Source organism: Panulirus ornatus, chromosome 62 (genome assembly GCF_036320965.1).
Source record: "Panulirus ornatus isolate Po-2019 chromosome 62, ASM3632096v1, whole genome shotgun sequence".
Classification (NCBI taxonomy): domain Eukaryota; kingdom Metazoa; phylum Arthropoda; class Malacostraca; order Decapoda; family Palinuridae; genus Panulirus; species Panulirus ornatus.
In genome coordinates, this window is record NC_092285.1 from 13072092 (window position 1) to 13097392 (window position 25301).

Genomic DNA, 25301 nt, shown 5'->3' on the forward strand with positions numbered 1-25301 from the left:
CCCAAATAACCACACAATCGACTTCCATGGTCGACCTCAACACATCAACTTAATCGACGTCTATACCCCCCACAAGGTCGACCTCCACACACCAGCATAGTCGATCGCCACACATCCACACTGTACACGTACATGCTGTACACTCGACAAACACCAAACACACACACACACAAGAGTAGATGATAAATGACTTCTTACTTTATCATTATTCTTTAATTCTTATAACGTTGGAGGCTCCAGTCACGGACAACAGCCCACATCAAGGCCGGGCCTTAACAGGAATACAGAGAAGTTAATGAAAGGGAAAACGAAGAGACAAAGGGAAAGTGTTTACGAATTTTGCAGGAAGTGAAAAATCTGTCTTTTGTTGAAGCATTTTACAAACATAAATTAGCTCTCATATCACAGTCAAGTGACAGTTTATAAAGACTGGGAAGCAACAGTTAAAACCAATATTACCAATATTGTAGTTCGTTGTAGTCTATGTCAGTCTCTTGTCGGAACATGGAAAACTGACCTCACGTTTTCTATGCCAGACATTTTCTATTTTCTTCATTCCCATTTTTTTTAAGTCATTCGCCGCTCATTATTCATCCCCTCTGTACAGCATTCACTTTCATCAAACATCAATTAAACCGTCCGCGCCACCAGATTTGAATAGCAATTAACACGCCACTAATTAAATCGCAAATCAAGTTCCTGTAAACAGGCAATTAGACCCAACCGTGGACGAGATCATAACTACGCCGTTCAGTAGTAGAGGCCGAGTTATGGACCATTAAGATGCCAATTAAGGCGGGTTATTACGAGGGTCGTATTGATCACGTGAGACAGCGGCTCTTATCCCATGGCAGGGAACGACCCGCGAGGAAGACATTGAACAACCAAGCCATTTAACTTTCCCTCTCGTTCAATGGCCACAGACTTGAGGCACACACACACACACACACACACACACACACACACACACTATTATTTAATCAAAATGATTTTCTTAAAGCCTTTACAGGGCGCCTGACGCGTCATTACCAGACTGCTGGACAGGTCCGGGTGTGGTTTACCGAAGGTAAACGCCATTAACTTAGACCACCGAAGCTGAGTGATAACTGAAGCTATTAATTAAAAAGTGTGGAGACGAGATCACAATCATTGATGGGTTGTCGTATACCACACCACAAATGGTATGCGCATTCAAAAAACACATTAAACGTCCATATATATAACCATTAAATAAATAATTTACCTTCAAATATGGTTGAAAATGCAGTATGTAAGCATAACTAAAATAATGAAATGAAACCTGCGATAAACTGAATTATGGCAATGGAAGTCAACAATTAACCTCTGGCCCGGGTTCGATCCTCGGCCCGGGTAGACTACCTACAGCCCCCCTAGCTGTTCAGCATTCCTCTGGGTGATAAATAGATGGGTATCAACTCTGAGCCTTGCTTGACGACAGGTCATAATTCCGTTGAAGTTTACCCTGGGGTGTCCATTGTCTGAGAGCATGGTCCTCACTGACGGCCCTACCTGGGGTGTCCATGTCTGGGGGCATGGTCCTCACTGACGGCCCTACCTGGGGTGTCCATGTCTGGGGGCATGGTCCTCATTGACGGCCCTACCTGGGGTGTCCATGTCTGGGGGCATGGTCCTCATTGACGGCCCTACCTGGGGTGTCCATGTCTGGGGGCATGGCCCTCACTGACGGCCCTACCTGGGGTGTCCATGTCTGGGGGCATGGTCCTCACTGACGGCCCTACCTGGGGTGTCCATGTCTGGGGGCATGGTCCTCACTGACGGCCCTACCTGGGGTGTCCATGTCAGGGGGCATGGTCCTCACTGACGGCCCTACCTGGGGTGTCCATGTCTGGGGGCATGGTCCTAACTGACGGCCCTATCTGGGGTGTCCATGTCTGGGGGCATGGTCCTCACTGACGGCTCTACCTGGGGTGTCCATGTCTGGGGGCATGGTCCTCACTGACGGCCCTACCTGGGGTGTCCACGTCTGGGGGCATGGTCCTCACTGACGGCCCTATCTGGGGTGTCCATGTCTGGGGGCATGGTCCTCACTGACGGCCCTACCTGGGGTGTCCATGTCTGGGGGCATGGTCCTCGCTGACGGCCCTATCTGGGGTGTCCTTTTCTGGGGGCATGGTCCTAACCTACGGCCCTACCTGGGGTGTCCATGTCTGGGGGCATGGTCCTCACTGACGGCCCTACCTGGGGTGTCCACGTCTTGGGGCATGGTCCTCACTGACGGCCCTACCTGGGGTGTCCATGTCGGGGGGCATGGTCCTCAATGACGGTCCTACCTGGGGGTGTCCATATCTGGGGGTATGGTCCTCACTGACGGCCCTATCTGGGGTGTCCATGTCTGGGGGCATGGTCCTCAATGACGGCCCTACCTGGGGTGTCCATGTCTGGGGGCGTGGTCCTCATTGACGGCCCTATCTGGGGTGTCCATGTCTGGGGACATGGTCCTCACTGACGGCCCTACCTGGGGTGTCCATGTCTGGGGGCATGGTCCTCAGTGACGGCCCTACCTGGGGTATCCATGTCTGGGGGCATGGCCCTCAGTGACGGCCCTACCTGGGGTGTCCATGTCTGGGGGCATGGTCCTCACCTGACGGCCCTACCTGGGGTGTCCATGTCTGGGGGCGTGGTCCTCACTGACGGCCCTACCTGGGGTGTCCATGTCTGTTCTCTTTTCCCACCATCCTCTTGACTGGCCCACTTCCCAGATCCCTCGCTAACAATGCTTCGACTGTAACCCTCACCTTCCAGCAGTCAACAACTGAACACGCTGTTCATTTCTCTCGTACCCCCAGAGCCACCTGGAGGAACAGAGAGAACAAAAAACTGTTCTCAGAAAATGACCAACACAAGGATCTGTTCTCTCACGAGAAAAAAAAAAAACCACGTCAATACTGGACCAGAGCTATACTCTGAGAGAGAGAGAGAGAGAGAGAGAGAGAGAGAGAGAGAGAGAGAGAGAGAGAGAGAGAGAGAGAGAGAGAGAGAGAGAGAGCCAGCCAGTCAGCTAGCCGTCCACTGGAGGAGAAATGGAAAGAGTACTTCCCCTTTATGGATCTTCCCTGCCTCAGTCTCCAGAGTACTTCATTACGTACTACCGCTCCTTACTGAGAGTCACCACCAGGACACGACCCACACACACACACACCCAGCCCAGCTCCTCCTCCCCACGACCAGCCGTGCCTCTGTAACCTCCCTGTACACGAACACCACCAACTACAAGGTGGAGTGTGACAACAGGTTATGACAACCGTTACAACAACATGTAACTTACCTGTACGATACAAATCCAGCAGGTTATAGTTATAAGACAGAGTTATGATAACTGTAGAAAACAGGTCACATAAATATATGAAACATAAGATACAGTTAAGATACCTGTACAACATACGACTATTCGTAATTAAGTAACCATCGTAATAAACATAATTGCTTTACGTGACTGAGCCATCATCCAGCACTTATGCACAACTTACGACACAGAAATTGTTCAAGTAACATTTTCGCTGAATTGGTTTCCGAAAATTATGACCTTGTATTGGCCGACGTGACCTGAGTTGCCAAGTCTGAATAAGGCAAGAATTCCGCCAAATACCTGTAAAGGTAATTGCAACCTTCCAGATTACATTGGGCGTGGACAAGTTATCTTCACGCAAGTCCTGTTAAATGACACTGGGCCTTATAGCCTACTATCATAAGGCTTAATCTACGCGTCAGGCAAAGACCCAATGCAAACAATACCAGTTCATATGCACCCCTACATCCCCACGAACTCTGGGCTGATCTTCACAATGAGAGACCGACCGCTGGGCGCGACACCGCTGCATGAAGACTAACTGGACCCCAAGATGACATGTTCCTGGTGATTCCTTACATACGACGACCTCTCTCTCTCTCCTCAGGATCCTGGTCAGTAAACAGTGAGGATTGTTAAAGGCGTGAGGAGCCTGGAAGCCCACTTGGCCAGCCTTCTGACCACATCTAACTACCCTGACGGGTCAAAAGGCCACAGGTCACCTAATGTTAGACCAGAGGGACGCTGAGTCTTGCTGAAGGGTCGTTACAAATCATTCCCTCCACCTTTAAGCAAATTCGATAAAGAAAGAAAAAATTCTGGAGCTGGGAAGTTTGCTGTAAGATCATCATCTTAAACCTTCTTGCCTCGCGTTCCAACACACTCGACAACATCTTTACCACCAAACTTACGTGTGTGGCTCACGTTGGCGCCTATGGACGTGGGCTTGATACACTGCCACGCGACTTAACACAGACAAGATCAATAAACGACTGTGTTTGTCCCCAGACAACAAGTATTGACTCGTGTTTGTGGACAAGTGATTTCACCCAACGGTTTGTTGGTGGTGGGAGGACCCTACCTATCCCCCGTGTGGTGTAAACCCGGCTAGTGTACGTGGGTTACTGTCAGTGGATGGTCGTAACTGGCTAAATAGAGATCATCCCAGCATAGTCTACTTTATCTGTGGATGATAGGAGCAGCAAGACGCAAGTACAACATTACACAACCTGCCACAATACAACCAACGCAGGACTGAACAACCCACACTGCTTGATTACCTGATATGGATGAAAGGCTCGTCGAACCTAACCTAACCTAACCTAACTTAACCTCACCTAACCTAACCTAACCTAACCTAACTTAACCTGACCTAACCTGACCTAACCTAACCTAACCTGACCTAACCTAACCTGACCTAACCTGACCTAACCTAACCTAACTTAACCTCACCTAACCTAACCTGACCTAACCTAACTTAACCTGACCTAACCTGACCTAACCTCACCTAACCTGACCTAACCTAACCTAACCTGACCTAACCTGACCTAACCTAACCTAACTTAACCTCACCTAACCTAACCTGACCTAACCTAACTTAACCTGACCTAACCTGACCTAACCTAACCTAACCTAACCTCACCTAACCTAACCTAACCTAAAACCCAACCTGACCCTGAAACTTACCTCAACCCAACCTAACCCTAAACATTACCTCAAACTTCACCCAACCCTAAAACTTACCCCAATCATACCAAACCTCAAAACTTACTTCAACCCAACTTTACCTTAAAACTTACCTCAACTCAACCTAACCTTATAACTTAACCTAACTCTAAACACTTACCTCAACTCAACCTAACCCTAAAACTTTCCTCAAACTCAACCTAACCTTATAACTTAACCTAACTCTAAACACTTACCTCAACTCAACCTAACCCTAAAACTTTCCTCAAACTCAACCTAACTCTCACTGATTGTAACGGGAGTCACCACGAACCATAATGATCCATGACATAGTTAGCTCACTGAGTGGTTGTTACCAGAGGAACAAAGGCAGTTAACACTGGTTTCCACCCGTCCAGCACCACCAGTCTGGCTGAAACAGATTGTAACACAATGTAATATTAATTCTTCTCTCATACACAGGATCAATTATTCAGTGTTATATCATCTTGCATAATTCATTCTTTACACTTATTCTCTTTAAACACCTTCGTTATTTCTTATTTCTTTCTACTTATATAAAAAAAAAATTGTGCATCGTTTTATCATCCCTGAAGTCAAATACTTATCCAATCAGCGAACGAATTACTTTTCTTCCCAAGCATTTCAACAATGATTACTGCAAAGTTGGCATAATATTTCACAAGAAGCACAGACGTTACTAGAATACCAGGCAAACAATAGTAAAGTTTACAGTAATGATATACCATCAGACAGGACAGCATATAGCAGGCAAACAGTGACATACATGTCGTGAGGGAGACATTTAGAACAGCATACCTAACGAGCATTAACACCAGACAAGACAGCATACTTAACAACATGACCAGTAAATCACCTAAACCAACTTGGGTTCATACCACAACTATTGAACACGCTCTCATTACCGCACTGCGTACGAACTGGGAGGCAATTCAGAGGCAACACTGCCTCTCCGTGCCAGCTCATTTCCACGACGCGAACGAATGAATTAGACTTTCGTCCACTTGTACCAGCCGTTTAGCATTTTCTTCCTCCCCTTCATCTCCGTGGGCGATACGTTCCAACACAACAACTACAAAGGCTCAGAACTCAGGCACAAAGTGACTTGTGCTCACATCTTCACTCTCGTCTCTCTCTGTTCCTTGTCGTCTCCCCTCTCTCCATGTCTTTCTCTCATGTCTCAAACGTACAAGGTTCGTACCTCAGTAAGGTTCGTACCTCAGTAAGGTTCGTACCTCAGTAAGGTTCGTACCTCAGTAAGGTTCGTACCTCAGTAAGGTTCGTACCTCAGTAAGGTTCGTCATTAATGATGATTTCTACGTATTTAGGGATGAAGCAATTTCATAACATTTCACACGACTCACACATCATCCTGGAAGATCCCACTACACCACGAGACACACGGGCCGTCTTATTGGTACCCCGAGCACACACACACACACACACACACACACACACACGACCTGTGCCAGTAATGGCACACCCAATCACCGGGCTTTCCCTGACAGGAGCAGGCGCTGAAGCTAGTCTTGGCGAAGCTTTGCACACAAAGTGAGCGTGCGCAGGTGGCCTTGGAATCACCCTTAACACCTTAATTGGTGGTTCGAACGAGGATGACGGCATCAGCCCAATCACAGGCGACCAACCAACCACATCTTCCATGACCGTCACTATAGCCCCAGGGTCGAATCCCACACAAATCGACCACCTTTCCTACCCAACACCCGACCCTCTATCTGGCCAGTGTTTATCTAGAAGTGAAAAGCAATTATCCAATGATCTCGTCAACAAAGTTTTAAGACATCATCGTACCTCATGCAACCAGGTGGCTGTGAAGATCGTACATCTGTGGTTGTACGAGTCTACTGAGCCTAATCACCACTAATCACTTAATCGCAAAGTACGGTAAGACGATATCTGTGTTGGAAAGCTACAGATGAAGAGCTTTACGTTCAAAAGCAATACTGGGCCGTCCTGCCAATTATGTGCCTCATATACAATTCGCAAAGGTCGTTCTTCCTAACGACCCTAACCATCACACACGCTCCCAGTCGGCTTCCAGTCCCCTAATTACACAGGACAAAATCACAGCCAAACTGTGATTAACCAAACAATAACAATGATTAATGATTAAAGGAGATCATGCAGGAAGACAGTAATCCACCACTGACAGATCCCAGCGACTACATATGGCTGATTCGCCACCCACATCCGGTGCGATTTTCAACCTTGCTGGGTGTAATAGGGTCATGTGCAAGCAAATGGCATACTCACTCGTGTATTAACATGGGTATGTGGTGCAGTGTAGCAAAATAAACCATAACATTTGCATATGACGTCCATTACTATGATGCACTCAGTGGCCAAGAGGGGGACCTGGATGTGTTCATCATGAACAGTATATATATAAGTGGAGAAGAACAAGAACAGAGAGCAGAGTTCCTTTCTAACTAGGGAGTTAAAGGCAGGGAAGACGTGCACACAAGAAGCAGTAGAAGGCTAAGGCCGGATGAAGTCATAACATCTCTTTCAAAATATACAATAATAATAATTTGCATAACTAAACAGCATCAGTTCTGTTCGCGTCGAACCTGCAACTTTGGATCACTTCCCTTACATAAACCCGACGTTAGGCAGTGTCTATTATCCCCCAGTGACGGGCATGGCACGGGGCAAAACACGTCCTCAGTACAGACCTTACGTGGCAACACGCACCAAACTGATGTAGGAACTACTCAAGAGCTCCACCGGGGTCTGTGTTTGTGAGGGATACCCCAGCTCTCACCATCCTTCACAATTCACTTGAGAGAGAGAGAGAGAGAGAGAGAGAGAGAGAGGCATCGAAACACACGAGTCAACAGTGTCTCGTCAAGGAAGGCATCTTACACTTACAGTCTTGAGCACTTCAGCCACCTCCACCCACCACCTGGTTGGGTCGCTTCCTCCATCCTGGGCTGCAGGCGACCCGCTACATGATCACACACGATTCCTGATGATGAAATTCTGGAAAAAAAAAAATAATATTGAAATTTTCAAATATCAGGAAAGAATTCCTTAAATATCACATACATATCTGAGGTTATTCAATTTTAAAGTACGTATTCTGAGAATAAGATTATAAGCAGTTTTGTACTGTTTCAACTTCAGGGTACATTCCAGATAGATTCAAAAAATTTATATATATATATATATATATATATATATATATATATATATATTTTTTTTTTATTATACTTTGTCGCTGTCTCCCGCGTTTGCGAGGTAGCGCAAGGAAACAGACGAAAGAAATGGCCCAACCCCCCCCCCCCATACACATGTATATACATACGTCCACACACGCAAATATACATACCTACACAGCTTTCCATGGTTTACCCCAGACGCTTCACATGCCTTGATTCAATCCACTGACAGCACGTCAACCCCTGTATACCACATCGCTCCAATTCACTCTATTCCTTGCCCTCCTTTCACCCTCCTGCATGTTCAGGCCCCGATCACACAAAATCCTTTTCACTCCATCTTTCCACCTCCAATTTGGTCTCCCTCTTCTCCTCGTTCCCTCCACCTCCGACACATATATCCTCTTGGTCAATCTTTCCTCACTCATTCTCTCCATGTGCCCAAACCATTTCAAAACACCCTCTTCTGCTCTCTCAACCACGCTCTTTTTATTTCCACACATCTCTCTTACCCTTACGTTACTTACTCGATCAAACCACCTCACACCACACATTGTCCTCAAACATCTCATTTCCAGCACATCCATCCTCCTGCGCACAACTCTATCCATAGCCCACGCCTCGCAACCATACAACATTGTTGGAACCACTATTCCTTCAAACATACCCATTTTTGCTTTCCGAGATAATGTTCTCGACTTCCACACATTATATATATATATATATATATATATAATGTGTGGATATATATATATATATATATATATATATATATATATATATATTTTTTTTTTTTTGTTTTCTTTTTTTTTTTTTTTTTTTTGCTCTGTCGCTGTCTCCCGCGTTTGCGAGGTAGCGCAAGGAAACAGACGAAAGAAATGGCCCAACCCACCCCCATACACATGCCTTGATTCAATCCACTGACAGCACGTCAACCCCGGTATACCACATCGCTCCAATTCACTCTATTCTTTGCCCTCCTTTCACCCTCCTGCATGTTCAGGCCCCGATCACACAAAATCTTTTTCACTCCATCTTTCCACCTCCAATTTGTATTAAGAATATATGGTGTGGGAGGAAATTTGTTAGAAGCAGTGAAAAGTTTTTATCGAGGATGTAAGGCATGTGTACGTGTAGGAAGAGAGGAAAGTGATTGGTTCTCAGTGAATGTAGGTTTGCGGCAGGGGTGTGTGATGTCTCCATGGTTGTTTAATTTGTTTATGGATGGGGTTGTTAGGGAGGTAAATGCAAGAGTCTTGGAAAGAGGGGCAAGTATGAAGTCTGTTGGGGATGAGAGAGCTTGGGAAGTGAGTCAGTTGTTGTTCGCTGATGATACAGCGCTGGTGGCTGATTCATGTGAGAAACTGCAGAAGCTGGTGACTGAGTTTGGAAAAGTGTGTGGAAGAAGAAAGTTAAGAGTAAATGTGAATAAAAGCAAGGTTATTAGGTACAGTAGGGTTGAGGGTCAAGTCAATTGGGAGGTGAGTTTGAATGGAGAAAAACTGGAGGAAGTGAAGTGTTTTAGATATCTGGGAGTGGATCTGGCAGCGGATGGAGCCATGGAAGCGGAAGTGGATCATAGGGTGGGGGAGGGGGCGAAAATCCTGGGGGCCTTGAAGAATGTGTGGAAGTCGAGAACATTATCTCGGAAAGCAAAAATGGGTATGTTTGAAGGAATAGTGGTTCCAACAATGTTGTATGGTTGCGAGGCGTGGGCTATGGATAGAGTTGTGCGCAGGAGGATGGATGTGCTGGAAATGAGATGTTTGAGGACAATGTGTGGTGTGAGGTGGTTTGATCGAGTGAGTAACGTAAGGGTAAGAGAGATGTGTGGAAATAAAAAGAGCGTGGTTGAGAGAGCAGAAGAGGGTGTTTTGAAGTGGTTTGGGCACATGGAGAGGATGAGTGAGGAAAGATTGACCAAGAGGATATATGTGTCGGAGGTGGAGGGAACAAGGAGAAGAGGGAGACCAAATTGGAGGTGGAAAGATGGAGTGAAAAAGATTTTGTGTGATCGGGGCCTGAACATGGAGGAGGGTGAAAGGAGGGCAAGGAATAGAGTGAATTGGAGCGATGTGGTATACCGGGGTTGACGTGCTGTCAGTGGATTGAAGCAAGGCATGTGAAGCGTCTGGGGTAAACCATGGAAAGCTGTGTAGGTATGTATATTTGAGTGTGTGGACGTATGTATATACATGTGTATGGGGGGGGGGGGTTGGGCCATTTCTTTCGTCTGTTTCCTTGCGCTACCTCGCAAACGCGGGAGACAGCGACAAAGTATAATAAAAAAAAAATAATATATATATATATATATATATATATATATATATATATATATATATATATATATATATATATATATACTGAGAAAATGGGAGCAATTAGAGGATGGGAACATTTAGTAATAATTAATGATACGAGATTTTGTCGACAACCAGAGATGGCTGAGGCATTATTAACTGTAGCAGGCAATTAGCACACTGTGCCCTCACTGAGGGAGAGCAACGGCTGTGCGAGGGGTGAGGAGGAGGTCAGCTGTGAGGGGTGAGGAAGGGCAGAACAGCTGTGTGGGGTGAAGGATAGCTGTATGGGAAGGGGGAGGACAGTTGTGTGGGGTGAAGGGGAGGGGAGAAGGATAGCTGTATGGGAAGGGGAGGACGTTGTGAGAGAGGGGAGGATGGCAGCTGTGAGGGAGAGGAGGAAGACAGGTGTGTGAGGTGAAGACGGGGAGGAGGACAGCTGTGAGGGGTGAGAGAACAGAGCCGTGTGGGGTGAAGGAGGGGAGGAGGTCAGCTGTGTGGGGTGAAGGAGGGGAGGAGGTCAGATATGTGGGGTTAAGGAGGGGAGGAGGTCAGCTGTGTGGTGTGAGGGAGGGGAGGAGGTCAGATGTGTGGGGTGAAGGAGAGGAGGAGGTCAGCTGTGTGGTGTGAGGGAGGGGAGGAGGTCAGCTGTGTGGGGTGAAGGAGGGGAGGAGGTCAGATGTGTGGGGTGAGGGAGGGGAGGAGGTCAGCTGTGTGGGGTGAGGGAGGGGAGGAGGTCAGATGTGTGGGGTGAGGGAGGGGAGGAGGTCAGATGTGTGGGGTGAGGGAGGGGAGGAGGTCAGATGTGTGAGGTGAGGGAGGGGAGGAGGTCAGATGTGTGGGGTGAGGGAGGGGAGGAGGTCAGATGTGTGGTGTGAGGGAGGGGAGGAGGTCAGCTGTGTGGGGTGAGGGAGGGGAGGAGGTCAGCTGTGTGGGGTGAGGGAGGGGAGGAGGTCAGATGTGTGGGGTGAGGGAGGGGAGGTTAGCTGTTATGGGTTGGGGGGGGGAGGGACGGGGAGTACAATGGGGTGGCTGGTCGTGGCAGTGGGTCGTGGACGACCCTGAGGGAGTTCGGCAGCAACAGCCATGACCCCCCACCCACCGCCAGCGGTACGTTTTCTTAAAGTCGACAGCTCTCACCACCTCCCCGACTTGGCTCTCTCTCTCTCTCTCTCTCTCTCTCTCTCTCTCTCTCTCTCTCTCACTAGTTATCTAAGACCACCACCACCCATTCCCATTCCCCACTCATCTTTGAACCCTATTAATTGCTTTTCCCATCGCTTCCCCCACATCCTCCCATCCACCCCCGCCCCCCTTTTCCATCCACAACCCCCCCCCCCCTCGCCCCCGCCAGAGGTCGGCCCTGGTCAGGTCTGGCCGGCCCTGGTCAGGTCTGGCCGGCCGGTAGCCCTTTAACCCTCTCTACTTCCTCAATGTTTTCTTACTCGTCCAACTGGGCCATTCCTTCACCAGGCCCGTGTGTGTGTGTGTGTGTGTGTGTGTGTGTGTGTGTGTGTGTGTGTGTGTGTGTGTGTGTGTAATTCCCTATTTGTACAGTACAGAGAGAGTGAGGGATGTGGGTGTTCTACACCCGTGGGACCCACAATCTCTTGAAGTTTCTACACCATCAAGAGGCCTTCTAAGCCCTCGTCAACTGCCGGTATTGTCCCCTTGTTGACACGCGCCTAACCACCCACTTGGACAGTACTTGTTTACCTCCTGTTCTTAACGACCCTTCCTGCCGTGTCCTCTGGTTGGCCCAGCAAACCATCTAATGAGGAACTGTCCACTTGCGACGTCGTTCAATCTATTCACGAACTTGATGGTGATGATCAAGCCATCCCACACACTCTTGCTAACCCCACTCAGCACGACTGTACGACCCCACTATGGTACGACCCTTGGTATGGTCGCCTTGTCGTAGAATCGTTTTCAAGGGTCGTACCCGACATGTTCAAACTGCCGTGCTCCCGTGTCCAAGGGTCGTACCGTCTCCCTGGTCGTCCAATTCTGCTCGAGGGTCGTGTCATCCTACTGAAGAAGTCAATTACAGATAATGGGCCAGGTAATTAGTCATTTCCTCAGGAGAATCCGTGTTTACTCCACCATTCCTCGTGAACTGCCATGAAATTCACAACCCAACAACACGAAAATGAACCTAACCACCATCAGTCATTACCGACCACAACTTGACAAGTTACACGTACTCTGTAACAACTCTCACAACACCAGAGCAATACATGACAGTCGTGTCTGACGGAGAACCAAGATCTGATCATCTATGGATAAATCAACCACACACACACACACACACACACACACACACACACACACACACACACATACACAACACACACACTCCGGGGCCTTAAAAAAAAAAAAAAATTAAAAAAAAAGGGGAAAAAAGGGTTTTTTTTTTTTTTTAAAAAAAAAAAGGGGGGGGGGGGGGAAAAAAAAATTTTTTAAAAATTTTTTAAAAAACCCCCAAAAACCCCCAAAAAAAAAAAAAAAAGGGGGGGGGGGGAAAAAAAGGGGGGTTTTAAGGGGGGGGGGGTTTTTGGGGGAAAATTGAAAAAAAATTTTTGGGGGGGGGCCCAAAAAGGGAAAAGGGGGGGTTTTTTTAAAAAATTTTTTTTGGGGCCCCCGGGGGGGGGAAAAAAAAGGAAAAAAGGGGGTTTTTTGGGTTTTTTTTAAAAAAAAACCCGGGGGGGGCCCCGGGGGGGGTTTTTCCCGGGGGTTTTTTTTAATTTTTTTTTTTTTTTCCATTTTTTTTTTTTCCGGTTTCCCGAAACCGGGGGGGGGGGAAAAAAAAAAATTTTTTTTTTTTAAAAAAATTTTTTTTAAAAATTTTTTTTTTTTTTCCCCCCCCCCCCCCAAAAGGGGGGAAAAATCTCCGGCCCTGGGGGGGGGGTTTTTTTCCCCTGGGGTTTTCCGGCACACACACACACACAAGATGAAGGGGAAACACGATGGCATGGCTTCCTGCACCAAGCCATTCCCTTCCGTGGGAAGAGAGACGAGTTGAGATCCTTGGATGAGACACGGCCCCAATTAACGTATTGGAATTTTCAGAATTCATCTTGATAATGAGCAGCGTTCCCCCAGGCCCCTCCCTGGCCTGGGGGAAGGTAAGGAGGAGGTCCTGTTGTACCCCAGGGGGGAGCTCAAGTCCACAATGACCAGCAGCATTTTTAAGCTTAAAAAGAACTGGAATGCTTAAGCTTGTTGTTTTCACGACCATCATCATCCCTACCTTGACACCATCACTCTCCCCACCACCGACTGACCTATCACCTTCACCTTCACTATCATCACTATCACCACAACCACAGTAAACACTGCCATCTTCATCATCACTGCACCTGGAGTGGAGCTGTGTGCGCAGGATGCCCCCCCCTACCATCAACTCGAACCCAGGCCCGGTCGATCAGTGTCTCAACTCCCTCCCCACTACACCACGGAGACATCAGCTTCCATCCATCTATCAACCACACCTGCAACCAACTACCGAGGCTCGGCCATCACTCCATCTTATAAACATGGCTCCCTTTCTCAACGCACAATTTTCTCGGCGTTCACTGTTCCCGGTGCACAACTTTCTCGACGTTCAGTTTTCCGAACGCACAGTTCTTTAAACGCACAACTCTGTCACCGTCTAGCGTTCTAACTGGCCTGGTAACGATCTATTTCTGTGTGCAACACAATTGCTCTCCCAGCTAGACTTCAACTTCGAAAATAGCAGTTTACTGAGCAGACTGCTGCTTCCCCTGAGCAACACAGCACGACCCCTCAGGACGACCTGACCTGTGATTTTGTCAAGTTAAAAGCTCATGCCATCATACCTACGTGTCGTCCCGTCGTGCTCAAATGTCGCACCGTCGTGTTCCAGGGTCGTGCCGTTGTGTTCAAATGTAGTATCGTTGTGTTCGAGGGTCGTATCGTTAAGCTCAAAGGCCGTATCGTCGTGTTCAAATGTCGTACCGTCGTGTTCAAATGTCGTACCGTCGTGTTCAAATGTCGTGCCGTCGTGTTCCAGGGTCGTACCGTCGTGTTCGGGGGTTGTACCGTCGTGTTCAAATGTCGTGCCGTCGTGTTCCAGGGTCGTACCATCGTGCTCGAGGGTCGTACCATCCCATCCTTTCCACAAACCACACTACCATCCATCATGCCAGGGTGGAGCACAGGTGACCAACGTGTACATTAAAACCTTAACATTTCAGTCTACGTCCACCTTACCCCCCCGCCCCGCCCCCCCTCGCCCCCTCGCCCATTTTCTCATCAACGAACACTAATGGGGGGGTCGCTTGGGGGGCCCCCAGGTACACACAGGGAGGGCCTAATATATACCCGTGCGCGCCTCCGTTCTATGGAGGCTCATAAAATATATAGACGGGGAGTCCAGACTCCCCGTCTATAAGGGCCAGCAGGCCCTACGCGTCCATTTCAAAGCCCCTTATGGCGGGCATAAAGAAAACGGGACGTCCACTAAGTGCCTGGGGTGGGTAGTGGGGGGACTCTATTATTATGGGAACAAAACAAGGCGATGTATTCATATATCTGAAACACTCTTACTGAATAAAGGCAAACCAAATATTTAAATTAGACGGATCTAACGTTCATGTAATAAGGGCATATATATGTCCAGAGAGAACGCATGTATGTGGTGTTGGAATCATCTTGGACACTTGTAGATGTAGTTCAAGACTATTGACTGGTGGTTAGAGGCTTACGCCTTGTAGGTGTCGACCGTAACGACCCTGGGGGGTCAATCAGTCAATATGATCGACTACTTTACCCCTGGCGATGGTAATGACAGCTGAAGCTATACACACACACACACACACACACACACATACACACACACACACCACGGACCCGCCCGGGTTCGAATGTAGGGCGCAGCAGTCTGTCCACAGCCATCCCAGGTGTTCATCCTCTCCTCAAGGATGGTCGAGAAATAGTTACCTGGCTCAGGCTGGTGTGTGTGTGTGTGTGTGTGTTGTGAGGAGAAATTCAAAAATTTTTCACCATCTTTACCCTTACCTAAGGCCAACCACATAACCAAACTTAACTGCCAACCTTGACCTAATCTCACCACCCAAACCTAACACACTGACCACACTTGACCTGATAAACCATAAATACAAGTAACCTCACTTATCATAAATACAAGTAACCTCACTTATCATAAGTTAACCATCTGTCTTAACATGATCTTTCCCATGTTAAAAAAACTACATCATTCATAATTCCTCTACACAGAATACATTCATACACTACCATGATAATCATATAACTAAGATGATAATTATCATGTGAATGGCAATAACAATATATAAAATGGTTTTGAAATAGTTACAAATTGGCTGAACTGGTTGAAATTGTTTGAAAAGGAAAAAAATAATGTTCCGTTCTTCAATAACTAGTGTTATAGGATGAACGGGAAATGATCACATTTCTGTATTACTTCCTGAAATTCCTTTTCGCTGAAAGTCGTTTTTCTTTCGACATTTTTCCTGAAATATAATTCTTCAGTTTACTCAGTCTGCCTCCACTACCGTGGGGTATAAACTCTGCCAAACCGGAATATAAACTTTTCTCTTGCCCACTCCCAACTTCTGCATTGCTGGAAGCGTTGAGTTCCCGCTAGAAATAAAACTGGAAATTTAATTCTTTCACGGAGAGAGAGAGAGAGAGAGAGAGAGAGAGAGAGAGAGAGAGAGAGAGAGAGAGAGAGAGAGAGAGAGAGAACCATTCCAATTTCATATCAAAGTGTGTTTCCTTACAGTTACGGTTTAATTACTTAAGACAGCCACTGTCAGCTAAGAAATACATAAATTCACACAATCAGTTAACACGCAAGATAATCGGTCTTTGCTATCGGGTTTTATCTTTGCTATCAGGTGTTATCTTTGCTATCAGGTGTTATCTTTGCAATCGGGTGTTATCTTTGTTATCAGGTGTTATCTTTGTTATCAGGTGTTATCTTTGTTATCAGGTGTTATCTTTGCTATCAGGTGTTATCTTTGCAATCGGGTGTTATCTTTGTTATCAGGTGTTATCTTTGCTATGAAGTGTTATCTTTGCTATCAGGTGTTATCTTTGCTATCCAGTGTTATCTTTGCTATCAGGTGTTATCTCTGCCATCAGGTGTTATCTTTGCTATCCAGTGTTATCTTTGCTATCAGGTGTTATCTCTGCCATCAGGTGTTATCTTTGCTATCCAGTGTTATCTTTGCTATCAGGTGTTATCTCTGCCATCAGGTGTTATCTTTGCTATCCAGTGTTATCTTTGCTATCAGGTGTTATCTTTGCTATCCAGTGTTATCTTTGCTATCAGGTGTTATCTTTGCTATCGGCTCCTGAGTACATGAACAATGATGACATCTGACCATTTCATTTCAAAATTCGAGGTCAAATTCTTATCTTCAGTTGGAGAGATGTGGTTCCAAGATTGTACAAATCTGTCAGTAATGGAACAAGAAAAATATGTCGACCAAGGTTCCTGCTAACACTCATCTGTCTCCCCTGCATAATATAAGTAGGAAACGACGCCTCCACATTTATCTATCTATCATGTCTATCTATCTATCATATCTATCTATCTATCTATGCCCTGTGGCACCTACTGAAGTGCTGCAGGACAACAGACCAATCAACGCAAAGAAATTGATTTAGAAGGGGTTAGGTTGCCGGTGCACGCACACACTGAGAACACAGCGACCCTCTACAGTAAAATATTTATAAATGTAGATTACCAAAATGATGTACAACGAATGTATATATATATATATACCCAACTAAACACGACGCAGGAAGAGAACACGGATCTGTATTAAGTAGTACTTCCGTGGCTCATCCTTCCCTTCATCTCATAATCATATAAATAATTTGACGACACAATCATCTCCATCAAATATCAGGCAATTCCATCCAGTCACACAAACAAAACAACAACAAAAAAATCGCTGAAATTTCTGGTGTAACTTTACATGGTGGAGCCAGAGACCATCACCAAGACGCTAACATCAGTAAACATCTCACATCTCCATCAGTGCGGCCATGATAACATCATCAGTGTGGCCATAATAACATCATTGACTCCCGCCCTTATTGCCACCTGCCACAAGGCCTGTAATGACGTGATGCTGGGGGTCTGCCGGGGGGTAAGGGGGGGTTTATCTGGGGAAGGGAAAGTCTGGGGGTCAAGGTCATCACTCCCCAGGGTGGGACACCTGGGGTTGTAAAGTCACTGACGTGTGTGGGTTACTCAGGCACGGACGTGTGGGGTTGTACAGCCAGGGACGTGTGGGGTTGTACAGCCAGGGACGTGTGGGGTTGTACAGCCAGGGACGTGTGGGGTTGTACAGCCAGGGACGTGTGGGGTTGTACAGCCAGGGACGTGTGGGGTTGTACAGCCAGGGATGTGTGGGGTTGTACAGCCAGGGACGTGTGGGGTTGTACAGCCAGGGATGTGTGGGGTTGTACAGCCAGGGACGTGTGGGGTTGTACAGCCAGGGACGTGTGGGGTTGTACAGCCAGGGATGTGTGGGGTTGTACAGCCAGGGACGTGTGGGGTTGTACAGCCAGGGACGTGTGGGGTTGTACAGCCAGGGATGTGTGGGGTTGTACAGCCAGGGACGTGTGGGGTTGTACAGCCAGGGATGTGTGGGGTTGTACAGCCAGGGACGTGTGGGGTTGTACAGCCAGGGACGTGTGGGGTTGTACAGCCAGGGACGTGTGGGGTTGTACAGCCAGGGACGTGTGGGGTTGTACAGCCAGGGATGTGTGGGGTTGTACAGCCAGGGATGTGTGGGGTTGTACAGCCAGGGACGTGTGGGGTTGTACAGCCAGGGACGTGTGGGGTTGTACAGCCAGGGACGTGTGGGGTTGTACAGCCAGGGATGTGTGGGGTTGTACAGCCAGGGACGTGTGGGGTTGTACAGCCAGGGACGTGTGGGGTTGTACAGCCAGGGATGTGTGGGGTTGTACAGCCAGGGACGTGTGGGGTTGTACAGCCAGGGACGTGTGGGGTTGTACAGCCAGGGACGTGTGGGGTTGTACAGCCAGGGACGTGTGGGGTTGTACAGCCAGGAACGTGTGGGGTTGTACAGCCAGGGACGTGTGGGGTTGTACAGCCAGGGACGTGTGGGTTGTACAGCCAGGAACGTGTGGGGTTGTACAGCCAGGGACGTGTGGGGTTGTACAGCCAGGGATGTGTGGGGTTGTACAGCCAGGGACGTGTGGGGTTGTACAGCCAGGGACGTGTGGGGTTGTACAGCCAGGGATGTGTGGGGTTGTACAGCCAGGGACGTGTGGGGTTGTACAGCCAGGGACGTGTGGGGTTGTACAGCCAGGGATGTGTGGGGTTGTACAGCCAGGGACGTGTGGGGTTGTACAGCCAGGGATGTGTGGGGTTGTACAGCCAGGGACGTGTGGGGTTGTACAGCCAGGGACGTGTGGGGTTGTACAGCCAGGGATGTGTGGGGTTGTACAGCCAGGGACGTGTGGGGTTGTACAGCCAGGGACGTGTGGGGTTGTACAGCCAGGGACGTGTGGGGTTGTACAGCCAGGGATGTGTGGGGTTGTACAGCCAGGGATGTGTGGGGTTGTACAGCCAGGGATGTGTGGGGTTGTACAGCCAGGGACGTGTGGGGTTGTACAGCCAGGGACGTGTGGGGTTGTACAGCCAGGGATGTGTGGGGTTGTACAGCCAGGGATGTGTGGGGTTGTACAGCCAGGGACGTGTGGGGTTGTACAGCCAGGGACGTGTGGGGTTGTACAGCCAGGGATGTGTGGGGTTGTACAGCCAGGGACGTGTGGGGTTGTACAGCCAGGGACGTGTGGGGTTGTACAGCCAGGGATGTGTGGGGTTGTACAGCCAGGGACGTGTGGGGTTGTACAGCCAGGGATGTGTGGGGTTGTACAGCCAGGGACGTGTGGGGTTGTACAGCCAGGGACGTGTGGGGTTGTACAGCCAGGGATGTGTGGGGTTGTACAGCCAGGGACGTGTGGGGTTGTACAGCCAGGGATGTGTGGGGTTGTACAGCCAGGGACGTGTGGGGTTGTACAGCCAGGGACGTGTGGGGTTGTTGGGCAAGCAACGCACATATTTTTCTGGGGAATCAAGGAGTTAAGATAACACTATGATGCTTAATGTACAAGAAACTGGATCCGCAAATGTTTAATAACGAATAAATTAACAATGTTGGAGGTCAACCATTACTCCAACAACGTATTACGGAGCAACGCGTCAGCTGGTCATAATATGGGCAGCGCGCCGACAGCGGGTCGCGAAGGGTAACAAAAATGACCTACAATATGATGTTATATTGATGTACGACACGAGTGCGACGGTACGACCACCTGGGGAAGGATGAACTGGCCTTTGACCTGATCCCTAAGAGGGTCAGGTACCAGGTCACGCCACTGAACCCTGGCCAAGGATCATGGCAATATAACATCTACATCCTGAATGTTTATCATGGTAATATAACGTCTACATCCTGAATGTTTATCATGGTAATATAACATCTACATCCTGAATGTTTATCATGGTAATATAACATCTACATCCTGAATGTTTATCATGGCAATATAACATCTACATCCTGAATGTTTATCATGGTAATATAACGTCTACATCCTGAATGTTTATCATGGTAATATAACATCTACATCCTGAATGTTTATCATGGCAATATAACATCTACATCCTGAATGTTTATCATGGTAATATAACATCTACATCCTGAATGTTTATCATGGTAATATAACATCTACATCCTGAATGTTTATCATGGTAATATAACATCTACATCCTGAATGTTTATCATGGCAATATAACATCTACATCCTGAATGTTTATCATGGTAATATAACATCTTCATCCTGAATGTTTATCATGGTAATATAACATCTACATCCGGAATGTTTATCATGGCAATATAACATCTACATCCTGAATGTTTATCATGGTAATATAACATCTACATCCTGAATGTTTATCATGGCAATATAACATCTACATCCTGAATGTTTATCATGGCAATATAACATCTACATCCTGAATGTTTATCAAGGCAATATAACATCTACATCCTGAATGTTTATCATGGTAATATAACATCTACATCCTGAATGTTTATCATGGCAATATAACATCTACATCCTGAATGTTTATCATGGTAATATAACATCTACATCCTGAATGTTTATCATGGTAATATAACATCTACATCCTGAGTGCTTATCAAGGCAATATAACATCTACATCCTGAATGTTTATCATGGTAATATAACATCTACATCCTGAATGTTTATCATGGTAATATAACATCTACATCCTGAATGTTTATCATGGTAATATAACATCTACATCCTGAATGTTTATCATGGCAATATAACATCTACATCCTGAATGTTTATCATGGTAATATAACATCTACATCCTGAATGTTTATCATGGTAATATAACATCTACATCCTGAATGATTATCATGGTAATATAACATCTACATCCTGAATGTTTATCAAGGCAATATAACATCTACATCCTGAATGTTTATCATGGTAATATAACATCTACATCCTGAATGTTTATCATGGTAATATAACATCTACATCCTGAATGTTTATCATGGTAATATAACATCTACATCCTGAATGTTTATCAAGGCAATATAACATCTACATCCTGAATGTTTATCATGGCAATATAACATCTACATCCTGAATGTTTATCATGGTAATATAACATCTACATCCTGAATGTTTATCATGGTAATATAACATCTACATCCTGAATGTTTATCATGGTAATATAACATCTACATCCTGAATGTTTATCATGGCAATATAACATCTACATCCTGAATGTTTATCATGGTAATATAACATCTACATCCTGAATGTTTATCATGGCAATATAACATCTACATCCTGAATGTTTATCATGGCAATATAGTAGGTCGTCTGGCGCGCGTCATAAAATGTCCTCAAGGCGGACCCCGTCTTCCTCCGCGTCAATCAACACCGTCATGAGCTGTCAGCCCGTCCTGCCGCCTGACCTTCCAACGACCAGTTAGCGGCTACCACTCCTTGTACCCTCCTGGTCCTGGTCAAACCGGCTCTGGGGTCGCAATGAACCTATGGTGAGGACTGTGACGTCATACATCTCGGATTACTACGGTGGGGAAGACTGACGTCATCAATGGGTAGCAGCCTAGCCATCAAACAAATCGCCAACTTAACCAAACGCAAATATTTCAAAATTCGAAATTATCATCTCGCTGGCGAACCCGGCGCGGGCGAACGCAACTGCTCCGTGCCTGCAATTTCTTGCAATACTTATCACGGAAGCAACATCGGTTAGACCAACAAAACACGTGTATTAAATGGTTATATGGAATATATCAATCCTTCCACCGATGTGTTAAAAGCATATGACGCAAATTATGTAGCCTATTCGTAGTTTGACAACTTCTTGACTTTATGTAGGCTCTGTGTGTGTGTGTGTGTGTGTGTGTACATACAAATGAAGTAAAAATGGTACACATATACAAGAGACGAGGCAACAAGGGCGTAAAACTCTCTCCCGTAGCTAATACATCACAGTCAATCATAAACCAAATATTCTCAAGTGAGATACATGAATTTTGATAGGAATACGACCTAATATGGCTGTACTTAAGCATTTAACGCTATTTAGCAAACCATCTACATGTGAACTTAATAACTCTAGCCTTTAAACACAAACTTTGAATATCAATAAAGCAAACGCGAAATATAATAATCCGTCATTTGTGTCAACCTTCAAACAACATAATGTCATTGCAAACCTTTAAAATACTGTAATGTAAACACAAACCTTGAAAGTAGGTGTCATTGAAAGGAAAATTTAGACAATTCATCATTAAAACTCTAACTTTTAAACTCGTCAATTCAACGCTTACTTTAAATGTCAAACAAACGCGGACTTTTAAACTCCGTCAACTTACGGCTACTAATTCAGCGGCTTCACTTCAGTGGGGAATTTTGAAGTCTGTTAATTTAACGTTACCATTTAAACTCCATCTTTTAAATTCGGTTTCAAGCTAAATACAGCACTTAGATTCAATAATTGATATTAAAGTTTATATGCAACATTAATCTCCTTCATTTAACGCTTAATTCTACATTCCTCCGTCTCTAATATTCCATTTAAACACACCGCTCGCTGAACCATAGCTGCCATTTAAACTCATTCATTCTACCTCTTTTTAAACTCTGTTTACTTCGCTCTCATTCATACGTCATCTGGACACCGTTTCGTTGATACTTGGTTTTTGAGGACGAAGGTTACAATGGAATATTCCCTTTTCCGTTGCATCTGTTATGAAGACCATAATGTTTACCTTCTTTAGCATCGAAAAGGAAAATAAGGGTCTTATACATGACTGACCACATACTGAAGAGAATAAGGATGAATTCTAGAGTTATGAGTTAGACAAGACCGAAAGAAGCGGTTAAAAACAGATCAAATATAAAGGAATATAAAGAAAAGATCTGAATAAACTGTGTGTGTGTGTGTGTGTGTGTGTGTGTGTGTAGGGGGTAAGAGGGTGGAATTGATTGCTTGTATGTGTGTGTGGTTTCTGCACATGCATATAATCTGTTACTGTCCTCTATATTCCTGATATTTTGGCAATTTCAGTGATGGTAAACCAAACCATATCTGCAGACTAATAAAGTACGCCAACCTCGTTTTCTTTAATAAAACTAAAGCCTTTTCACCCACGGAGTAATTAACATTGTAATAAAAAATGGTCGTGCACTTATATAATGATGATTGTTAATTAGCTTGGGTGAGAAACATATCAGAAGCGGTAATTAAAAACTAGTTTTATCATTAAATGTTCTCACTATCTTCGATTTTCGATAATACAATTATAAGAAACACACTAAAATATAGAATGAATACAGCTGTAAAAAAAATCTCATTTGCTGTCTTTTATAAACGATTTATTTTTGCAGAGATCCTGCACACACGCAGCCAGCCAGCGAGATGTGTGGAGTCGAGTATTACTTCAACCTCGAAAGAGGATCTCAATCATTTTTATTGCTGGTTGTCGCCAAAGCAAAATGAATATAAATAAATAAAATATATATAAGTACTGGGGAGGATTTGTACAGTACAGCTGCACCATGCAACTAACTTCATATCCGCACAATTCTTAATCACCATTGCCCTCCCACCATCACATTTAGTAGTGCAAGATAAAATAAAATGCTTTAAATCCCACGTACACAATCTGTATCACTCATATAAAGGAGTCAAATACTAATTCTTTCATGTTATTTCTGTGGTGCGCCTAATCTGGGAAGTTACAATTAATTACATCAAGTTACTATTGATTTTATCTTCTCATATTCAATGCTCACATACATTTGAACTGAGTGACTCACAAATATATGAACAGTCGACAATAAAATGAAAATCCTTCCGCGTCCACTACCCCATTGAAACTTTTCTGTCTCGGATTTGACCAGAGAAACTTCGAAACACTGACAATTCACTGATTTTAACTTAGGACACATCGTTTGCTGCTTGAATGGCATACCTTTTAATAACTAATGGTTCGGTTAATCGAAGAAATCACTTAACTTGTTAAAATCTAAGACTTTAGACGCACAATGTTCTCACTCTCTCCTCCTTGTATTAGGTAAATAATTTGAACGAACAAAGGGCACATGATCCGATGTTCGGAGCGAGACACCGAGACAGCTTCGCCCGTCATATGAAACCTGATCTGATGCTCTGAACCAAAGAATATCGAACTTCCAAGTAACAATATCATTCATGCACAAGTATCACTTTTTTTGACGTGATCTTCAACAAAGAAAACAAATAAGTTTTCTGGCATCTTGCGATACTAATCAATACAATGTCTGACTGAACAATTATCTGTAATTATTAAGTTTATTTCACTTGTGTCAGCCATGAAGCTCTCCCTGATCCATGTCTTCAAGATATATTATTACATGACTTGCCTACAGCTTTCGCCTTACCTCTTCAGATCGGGAAATCGATGGAATATAACTTTTTTGCAGCTTTGCTTTGTCTTTGTAAACAAAAACATGTTCATCCTCGTAGAACCATTTCAACGTAGCAGAAAATATTGTAAACATTGCAGAAAAATTTAAATAATGTTGATATGTTACATTGACACCATCCCGGCATGACTCTTCCCAACTATGATAATACCAAATGTCAACTCTGAGGACCCACAAAACCTGCCAGTATACCATACCAACAAGATATTCCTTGCTTGTAAACCCACAGTTTCACACAGTCCGCCATGACTTACCTGAGTACTTTATACAGCAGAGTAGCAACAGCGGTCCACAGTATGTCCCACCAGACACTTCATTCATCCAACATAATATTCTGAACGTTATAAAGAACGTAACATACGCATGATATCGTACGAACTCCTTGAACACGAACGACATCACAACACACGAACACGACGATGTAGTCTCTGGATATAATGAAGATTGGCTGGCGTGAGGTTCACACTTGAATGAATCTTTCCAAAATGGGTATTTCCAACAGGAAGAAAGGGAAAACATAGGGATATGTAAAGGAAAAACGAAATACATTTTTCTTTAAACACATTTAATGGAATCTTTTAAAATTCGGCAATTTATAGGAAACAAAGGAAATTTCGGGATACCTGAAGGCTTACACCATTTTTTTTTTTTTATATCCTGAACGTATTTTTTTTTTTTTTTTTGCTTCTA

General features: G+C 45.4%; 1 long non-coding RNA gene across 1 annotated transcript in view; it reads right to left on the reverse strand.

Annotated features, from left to right (window-relative positions):
• LOC139745724 (uncharacterized) overlaps nt 1–25030 on the reverse strand; it is a 95552-nt gene extending 70522 nt beyond the window's left edge. The window contains exons 1-2 of the long non-coding RNA XR_011711918.1: nt 24866–25030; nt 7928–8038 (exon numbers count right to left, since the gene is read on the reverse strand). This is a non-coding gene — a long non-coding RNA (uncharacterized lncRNA). The remainder of the gene's footprint in view (nt 1–7927; nt 8039–24865) is intronic.
• Nucleotides 25031–25301: the final 271 nt, after the last annotated feature.